At 52.1% G+C, this 8,795-nt stretch overlaps 1 pseudogene; it reads left to right on the top strand.

Moving 5' to 3' along the window:
• Positions 1 to 1,559: 1,559 nt before the first annotated feature.
• On the top strand, positions 1,560 to 2,644 carry LOC101914700 (serine protease 23-like; annotated as a pseudogene).
• The last annotated feature ends 6,151 nt before the right edge of the window (positions 2,645 to 8,795 follow it).

Below are 8,795 nucleotides of genomic sequence, written 5' to 3' on the forward strand. Positions count from 1 at the left end.
TTGGGGGCTGTAGGGTGAGCTTTCCCCTCCTGTGCCGGTCTGGAAGGGGGAAAATTCTAAAAACTGAGAAAATGCAGCAAAAAGCAGAGCCTGGCTTTGCTGCTGAGATGTCTGGTCCCCAGCCCTGCACACAGCTGCCTGCCGTTTGCCCTGTCAGCGGGGAGTTACCACCCAGATTTGCAGCACAGGCTGTGTTCCCGTCTGCTGCCTGGCCGTGGGCCTCGACAGGTTGGCTCCAGCCCCCACAGAGCGGCTGGCAGAGCCCTGGAGGGAACCAAACAAGCCCAAAGCTGCTCCCCTGCCTGTGCCTCTGCCGATGCATGGGTGCCAGGCAGACTGGGCACAAGCACGGGCTGGTGCATGGGCAGGAGAGGCAGAGCAGGCTCCTGTTTCTGTGCTATCTTGCTGGCTGTAGTGCCAGGCAGGCACTCAGGAAGGTCCCCCTGGGAGCTATAGCCAGGTCGTGGTTTATGATCTCCCCGTTGCCATCCCCCCTGGATTTAATGGGGAGCTGGAGGGTTGTTGGCTCCAGCTGTGTTTGGTCCAAGCCATGCTGAGGGGGCAGGCAGATGGGGAAGCATTGCAGAGGAGACCTGCCTGTGGCCACCGTCTGACGGTGACATAGTCTGGCCGTGGGCCATGCTGGGGATGCAGCACTGGTGGCTCAGGGTGCAGGGGGTGCCAAGAGCTGGTGGGTCTCTGCCTCCCTCCCCACCTGGCTCCAACCCATCCCCTGTGGCTTTCATACTTTAATAACCGCATGCACTGCCACGTGTCCAGTGCAGACCCTGGCTGCCTTTGGGGGACACAGGGCTTTCCCAGCGGAGGCATCAAGGCAGCTCACTGCACATCAGCTGCTTGCTGAGGAAGAACCTCCTGGGGGGCTGCTGAGAGGAGCCTATGTGGGTACATAGGCTTGGGGCAGGATGGAGGGGTGCTGTGCCACTGAGCCATTGGAAGGAGAGCTGGCACTTTGGATCCTGAGCCCTGCACTGCTCCCCTGCCACAACAGGGTGTCCCTGGCACTAGAGATGTAGCAGCAAATTAAATTTTAAATGGGGTACAATGATATATTTGGGAGTTAAAATAGGCTGGCTGGTCCACACTGCTCTGGGACACCAAATACTTCAACCTGAGGAGCTAATGCACCTTCTTCCCTGTAAGACCAGCAAGCAGGTACCCTTCAGATCCTCCTTCCTGCAGGTGACCAGTGGGCTGCTGGGTGGGATGCATCCATCAGCAGCGCCTGAACCCTGGAATCCAGGGAATCTGCCCTGGGGAAGACAGGGTTACTGGTGTGACAGAGCAAACTCCTCAGGTCGTGATATTTCTGCAGTGCTGGGGTGCCTGCTGGGCCTCGCTTCCAGAAGGGCTCCAGGAGATCAAAGCCAGTGCTGGGTGAGATTCCTATCACACCTTACTCACCTGGCTCCAGGCAGGTCCCAACCCTTCTGCTTTCTGTGGTAAGAGCTTAAGCATGCAAGACCCAGTAGCTGGCACGATAATCCTCCCAGCCCTGAGCCGCGGCAGGTGGCCGGCTCTCTAATCATGCAGGCTTAATGCTCTCCTCACTTTGCCTTTGCAGGTCTGGCATGATGACTTGCTGCCAGGTGGTTGCTCTTCTCTTACTCGCCTTTCTCCCCAGTGCTGCATCTGGTGATCTGGTTGCTGCTTTTGTTCCCCCATCCACGCTGCAACTAGCCAAAGTGCAGTTCTTGTCACAGCCTGTCCTGGAGCTGGCAACATGCTGTGATCATGCCTGCACCCATCAGGAGGCTGCCTTGGTCCCTCAGGACTTCCAGGAGTACCTCTCTTATGCTTATGAGACTGTACCCCAATGGCACCTGCACCCTCACATGGTGGAAGTGAGTTCCCGGGCAAGTGGCGTGGAGAGGAGACAGTGGAGACAGTGTGCGCAATGCAAGTACCAGATTTATGGCACAGACAGGCGGTTTTCCATCAGTGGGATGATGAACTACCCCTCCTCTGCCACTGTTAAGATCTCCATGGGCTGCACGTGCATGCAGGTGTCTGAGCACCTTGTCCCCACTGCATTCACAACAGCAAAGGCTACGTGAAGCGGGCCAAGAAGATCAAGGTGGGTTTCCTGACACCAATGCAGGGCACTAGCGACAGGACGAGAAGGCTGGTGATGCGCTGGGCTTGTGTACAGTGCATGTGGGTGCCCATGGGCTAGTTCCGGGGCTCCAACTTGGTCAGCATGGACATCTGTACCCTTTTGAAGCTGTGCAGACCACACCAGCACCTGCACATGAAGCTAATTGCAGCTCTGGCAGTGGAGGAGGCAGCTGGGAAGAAGATTGATTTCTCGGGTTTGACAGTGATGGGCTGGGCGAGCTGGTCTGCTGCTTCTGTGGGGTGGAGGGTGAAATGGTCCAGCTCATCGACCCAGCACGGTGATGCCGGGCCTGGTGTGTCTGCCTCTGGGGTCTATGGCAAAGTGTGGGATCCCATATGGCACAAATGGGAGAGGAAGGTGATCAGGGTTTCCTCAGGGCACCAGTGGCTGGAAGTAGCTGTGGAGCACCACGACTATAATCTTGCCATTTGCCTGACCACTCTAAAGTTTGCTCAGATTTGCTACTGGCTCAGAGGGGACTTCAAAAGCTGTCACACTGAATGAGAACCACAGCTTGCCTCTTCCCCTCTCCAGTGCAGATGGCTTTGAATGTGGTGCTCCTGAGTGAGAGCACGGCCAAGGAGCTTGAGAAGGAACATAACTTTCTGGCAAAACTGCTCCACTTTGTTCTCTATGGTGAAGGAAAAAGGTCTCCACAGATCACAAGGGATCCAGCAGAAACTCACTGGAGTCCAAGTCCTGATTCCCCAGGAAGCCTGAAGGGTGGTTTAGGCTCCTTTGGTTGGTGCTGGCATGGACTCAGCATCAGAGTTCTTCACAGAAAGAGCTTGGCTGTTGGCTAGGGAAAGTGGCCTGCCTCTGCTTCCAGTGTGTTAACTGCTCGTGGCTTGGAGAGGCAGCCTGCTGCTAAGCTGTGCCTGGGCTCTCTTGGGTCTCATCTCTTCTCAGCCTGTTGGCTGCACAGCCAAGCTTGGCTCTGCCCCAGCAATATGAGGACAAAGGGTTACCTCTCCTAACAGGACCTTTGTGTGCTGATGAAAGGCATCTGAAAGGCAGCCCTGGAGCCTGAGCCTTCTGGGCACAGAGTGTGCCACGGTCAGGAGCTCAGCCAGGGCAGGAGGGGCTGCTCCAGGACCTTGGCAGCCGCTGTGCTTGGCAACACTCTTGGCAAGGACACCTCTTCCGATGGATGCAGCACGGTGCCACGTGGGTACCTACACGTGGCAGCACGGGCCAAGATCTGGGAGCACCTACTGACTTGTAAACTTTCTCATCTCTCTTTGGTTCTGTCTGGGATTGCTGTAGAAGGAAGGGATCCTGACATTTACTGCAGCTGTAGTATTTGAGGTGGATTCTTTTAGGCAAATACATGTATTTGAATAAAAGTCAGCACAAATCTCTTTGCAAATGTTTTGTTGAAAGAGGAATGGTGCATAGATTGCTAGCCCTGGTTTGGGACTGGCTGAAGGAGACACTCTTCCTTCAGACTGGAGTGGAACAGGGAGATCTCTGTAGAACTGAAATCACAGTATCTTGCAAAAATATGGGCTAATGCCTTCTGCAGTCATAGGCACCTGACTGAACAGATTTCTGCATGTTCTGTCACATACATAGGACTGATGTGTCTAACAGGCCACACCAGGCTCTTCCAGGAGCAGACTGAAAGCTTGCCTTGTGTTTCCCTACTCCATACACATGAGATTCCTTTACTAATCCTAGAGTATCATGGCTGATACCTCTCCTCATCTTCCATAACTTTTCCTGTTTCCCTGCTGTGTTTGCCCAGGCAATTATTCCCTCTGTAATTCACATTCTCCACAAGGGACCTCACACTGACACTGCTTTGCCAGGCTAGACAGATGACTGCTTGTACTTTTTGCTCTTAAGTCAATGTCTTGCTCCTTGTCACTGCATCTCAGGAGCAGCTCACATCACGGGCTTCTCTGGTGCTGTCATTGCTTAAACCTGCTGAAGACTAAACATGCAGCTCCTTCAAGACCTGTGACAGTTGTGCAGGCACAGCAACCTGACTTGCAAAACAAACAGGTAGGAGACATTTTAACAAACTAGTAACAGCCTCTCCTGCTCAGTTATGGAGACATTGGGGTAATGTGAGTGTTAGAGTAATTCAAATTGTATGCCTGGTCTGCAGATGGGTGTGCAACAGTTTCTATCTTGGATGAGATAATGCATGAAAAATCATGATTACACATTACTGGGCAGGGAGCAGCTGCTATTATTTACATAATACAAACCTAATTTACAGACAGAATTTAACTTGTTCAATGGAATTACTTGCCCTAGCTGAGATGTTCTTGGGGACTGATCAGAAAGGGTTTTCATCTCCTTTGGTCCCTTGTTTGGACCCTAAGAACAGATTAGAGAGTATTAGCTGTGCTCTTCTCAAAATGGGAGGAAAACCTCTCATCAATGCAGGGAAGGGAGTTCCTGGTTCCTTTCTCTCTGAAGTGCACACTGAGCCTTTGTTTTGCTTTACACACTGTGACCGTGAAACAGGTGACAGGATAGGGAAAGTTCTCCTAGAACCTGCTGATGTGAAACATAGGGACTTGTTTTATTCAGAGCAGCCATACACTTTTATAAGCAACTTTCTTCTGACATCAGCCATCAGCTATTGCAAAACAGAAGAGGAGGAAAAGCCCCCACCAAGAAAAAAGCCAAGAGAAACACAGCAAAACTTGTGCCACGTTTTAGTGTCCATCTTTGTGTTTGCAAGTGACAGCAGCTTTAAGATACCAACAGGAGATCTCGCCCCCCCCCCCCCCCCCCCAGTTCATGTCACAGAGCAAATGGTTTTGATACACAAACTGCACCAAGTGCAGGACTCACTGTTGTAGTGGGTTGACCTTGGCTGGACACCAGGTGTCCACCAAGCTGCTCTATTACTCCTCTCCTCAGCAGGACAGTGGGGGAGAAAATAAGATGGAAATAGGAACTTGTGGGTCAAGATAAAGGCAGTTTAATAAAGCAAAAGCAAGGTCACATGTGGAAGCAAAGAAAAGCAAAAGATTTATTCTCTGTTTCCTTACTTCTTTTTACAGTGAAACCAGCTTTCAGAAGAATCTGATTACTCTTTTCCCTTCTCAAACACTTCTTCTGCCTTGTTGCCCCACACGGTGATGTCATCAATGTATTGTAGATGTTCAGGGCATCACTCTTTTCCAGTGTAGTTTGGACTAGTCCATGATAAATGGTAGGGCTGTGCTTCCACCCCTGGGACAGTTTGTTCCAGGTGTCTTGGACACCCCTCCGTGTGGGCCTGCATTCTGCTGCCAAAGGAACTGAAAAAAATGCATTGGCATTGTCAACTGTAGCATACTGCTTGGCTGCCTTTGACTCCAGTTCCTGTTGGAGCTCTAACTTGTCCAGTTCAGCAGCACTCGGTGGTGGTGTGAGTTCGTTCAGCCCACGATAGCCTACTGCTAACCTCCACCCTTCGTCAGACTTTTGCACTGGCCATGTGGGACTGTTAAAGGGTGAGTGAGTCTTGCTGATCATTCCTTGGCTCTCCAGTTGATGAATCAGCTCATGGATGGGAGCCAGGAAGTCACAGCTCGTGTGATACTGCGACCAGTGCACCGTCCCGGTGGCATCTGGCACCCGCTGTTCTTCAACTCGCAGCAATCCCACCATGAAGGGATCTTCCAAGAGGCCAGGCAGGGTAGATCGCTGTTTGATCTTCTCGGTGTTCACAGTGGCTACACCAAAAGCCCACTGGTACCTCTTGGGTCCCTGAAGTACCCTCTCCTGAGGCAGTCATGCCAAGAATACAAGGGACCTCTGGGCTGGTCGCAATGGGGTGCTTTTCCCACCTGACCCCTGTTAAGCTCACTTCAGCCTCCGATACAGACAATTCTTGGCACCCCGCCACTCCAGAGATCCGCATGGGTTCTGTGCCTCTGCACCCTGATGGCACCAGCGTACACCGTGCACCAGCGTCTACCACAGCCTTATACTTCTGTGGGTCTGATGTGCCAGGCCATCGAATCCACACAGCCCAGCATACCCAGTCACCCCTTTCCTCCTCCTGGCCAAAGGCAGGGACCCTCTGTTCCTGTTCCTGGTCAGAGTATTCACTGTCTGACCCTTGCAATGCCAGGCCAGAAGTCCCCTCACCAGGGGCAATGGAGGTGACCTCAGTCTTTCTATGTCTGGGAGATCGCTGATTGCCTTCTTGTGTCTCTACAGCAACAAAGCTGACAGGCTCCTTGCGTGGCCCCTTTGTAACAACTGCCTTCCCTCCCAGTTTGCATACACGGGCTTCCAGCTTGAAGGTGGGTTCACCATCCCACTCCCCATTGTCCTCCCCCTTGTCACACAGGAAGAACCAGAGTGCAGCTCATGGCATGTGCCTGGGGCTCCCTTTCCCCTGACCCGGGCAGGAGGGGACTGACCTCTTGGGGTGCCCCTGACAGCCAAGGTGCTGGCCTGTAGGGGTCAAGAGGGACAGAAACTTTCTTCAAAGTTTTGGAGCCCAGAAGACACTCTCTCCACAGCTGGTGTATCCATATCTGGACAATACATCGCTGCCAAGCTGTTAAGAGTATCACTTTGATTCATGGCCTGTGTGCACAGGCCATCCTCTGGATCTTTGGAGATCTCATCACTGTCTAGGTCACTGTAGATGACTTCCAGCACTGCCAATTCTCTCAGCTACTGGATACCTTTAGCTGTGGTAGTCCACTTCCCTGAGGAGTTCACAAGACTTTCCTTGAATGGGTATCTTGCACTCAAACTCGAGAGGAGCCTACCTCCAGAGACTGCAAATTGCTGCTTCTTTTCCAATTCCTCTCTCAATCTCAGGCCATCGAATCCACACAGCCCAGTATACCCAGTCACCCCTTTCATCCCCCTGGCCGAAGGCAGGGACCCTCTGTTCCTGTTCCTGGTCAGAGTATTCACTGTCTGACCCTTGCAATGCCAGGCCAGAAGTCCCCTCACCAGGAGCAATGGAGGTGACCTCAGTCTTTCTGAAGGAAAGCTTTCTCAGGAAGCTGCTGGGCTTCCCTGCATTCCATTTGCTGACCGTCAGCCCCATTGCCCCAGCATCGGAGCCGCCAGGCAGCAATCCACTCACCCGGCTGGCGGCTGTACTCCTTCCACATGTCTCAAAGCTCTGATGAGGTCAGAGACAGAGACCAGGTAGGTTCCTATTTCTTACCTGAATTCCCTCACTCCTTCCTTTAATTTCTTTGCCAAAGGACCAGCTTCTTGATTAAACCCTTCCTCTTCTTCCTCCTCTCTTACTCATTGGTGATACGGATCCATAGACCCCATTGTTGTTTCTTTTTCACTACGGGGACAATTACTGTAGTTGTTGTTGTTTGGGTCCCCACCTCAACGATGGTGTCCTCAGATGTGGTCTGGATCCCTATCTCTACCATCATGCCCTCAGGTGTAGTTTGCATCCCAGCCTTAGTCAAGGTGTTCTCAGAGGTGGTGTGGGTCCCTGCCTTAATCACAGTCCTCTGACAGTACCGAACTGCAGCTCGGCAGGCACAGGCCAAGCCCCAGCAGTGCTAGAAGCTGCTGGTTTTTACTGGTAGGCAAGGCACCCTTCTATCCAGTGGCACATCAGTTTGCCTGCTCGGGTGTAAAGTCCCAGGCTACGGGAGGTGATAACCACCCCAGGCACCTACCCAAGTCTTTCCACGCACCCTGCCACCCAGGGACCCCTGCCACCCAGGGACCAGCCGCCTCAGGGCATGCTTCAGCATCGCCTCACCCAAAAGTTGTCTTCTCCTACAGCAGGATGACACCACATTCCACAAAACCCATAATATGTCAACAGCGTTAATTAGTTGCATTAAACAGCTCATGCAAGGGTGAACAAGGACCTCAGGAACCTGCATTGTAAACCCACCCAGACCGGGTAGGAAGAAGGAGATGCATTCCCTCACCCTTTCCACAAGACAGCTCCCCCAGCACAGCAAGGCCATTAATGCCAGGGCAAAGCCCAGGCTCAGCAAAATAAAGACAAGCAGTGCAGCCAACAAACTCCATGACCCATGTGGAAGCTTACTACTGAGTAACAACTACTGCTATAGCACGCTTAATACAAAACTGCCAGTCTCAGGCCCCATGTTGAACATGAAAAAGGACTGCAGTGGGTTGACCCTGGCTGGATGCCAGGTGCCCACCAAGCCACTCTAGCACTCCCCTCCTCAGCAGGACAGTGGGGGAGAAAATAAGATGGAAAAGAGCTCATGGGTCAAGATAAAGGCAGTTTAATAAAGTAAAAGCAAGGTTGTGCGTGGAAGCAAAGAAAACCAAAAGATTTATTCTCTATTTCCCATTGGCAGGCAATGTTGAGCTGCTGAGAAGCAGAGCTTCAGTAGGTGTAGACAAAATACAAATATTGTAGTAACGAATACACCTCCCCATCCCAAACCCCTGCCACCTTTCCCTTAGTTTTTATTATTGAGCAGAGGTCATATGGCAATATCCCTTTGGTCAGTTTGGGCCAGCTGTCCTGGCTCTGTCCCCACCCAAGATCTTGCCCACCTCCAGCCTACTGAGTGAGGCAGGGGGAAACACTGGAGACAGCCTTGATGCTGTGAGCATTGTTCAACACTAACCAAAATGCTGGTGTTTATCAACACCTCTAACTACGAAAACAAAGCACAGCACTATGAGGGCTGTTAGGGGGAAAATTAACTCCATCTCAGCCAGA

The sequence above is a fragment of the Falco peregrinus genome, chromosome 13 (genome assembly GCF_023634155.1).
Source record: "Falco peregrinus isolate bFalPer1 chromosome 13, bFalPer1.pri, whole genome shotgun sequence".
NCBI classification, from domain to species: Eukaryota; Metazoa; Chordata; class Aves; order Falconiformes; family Falconidae; genus Falco; species Falco peregrinus.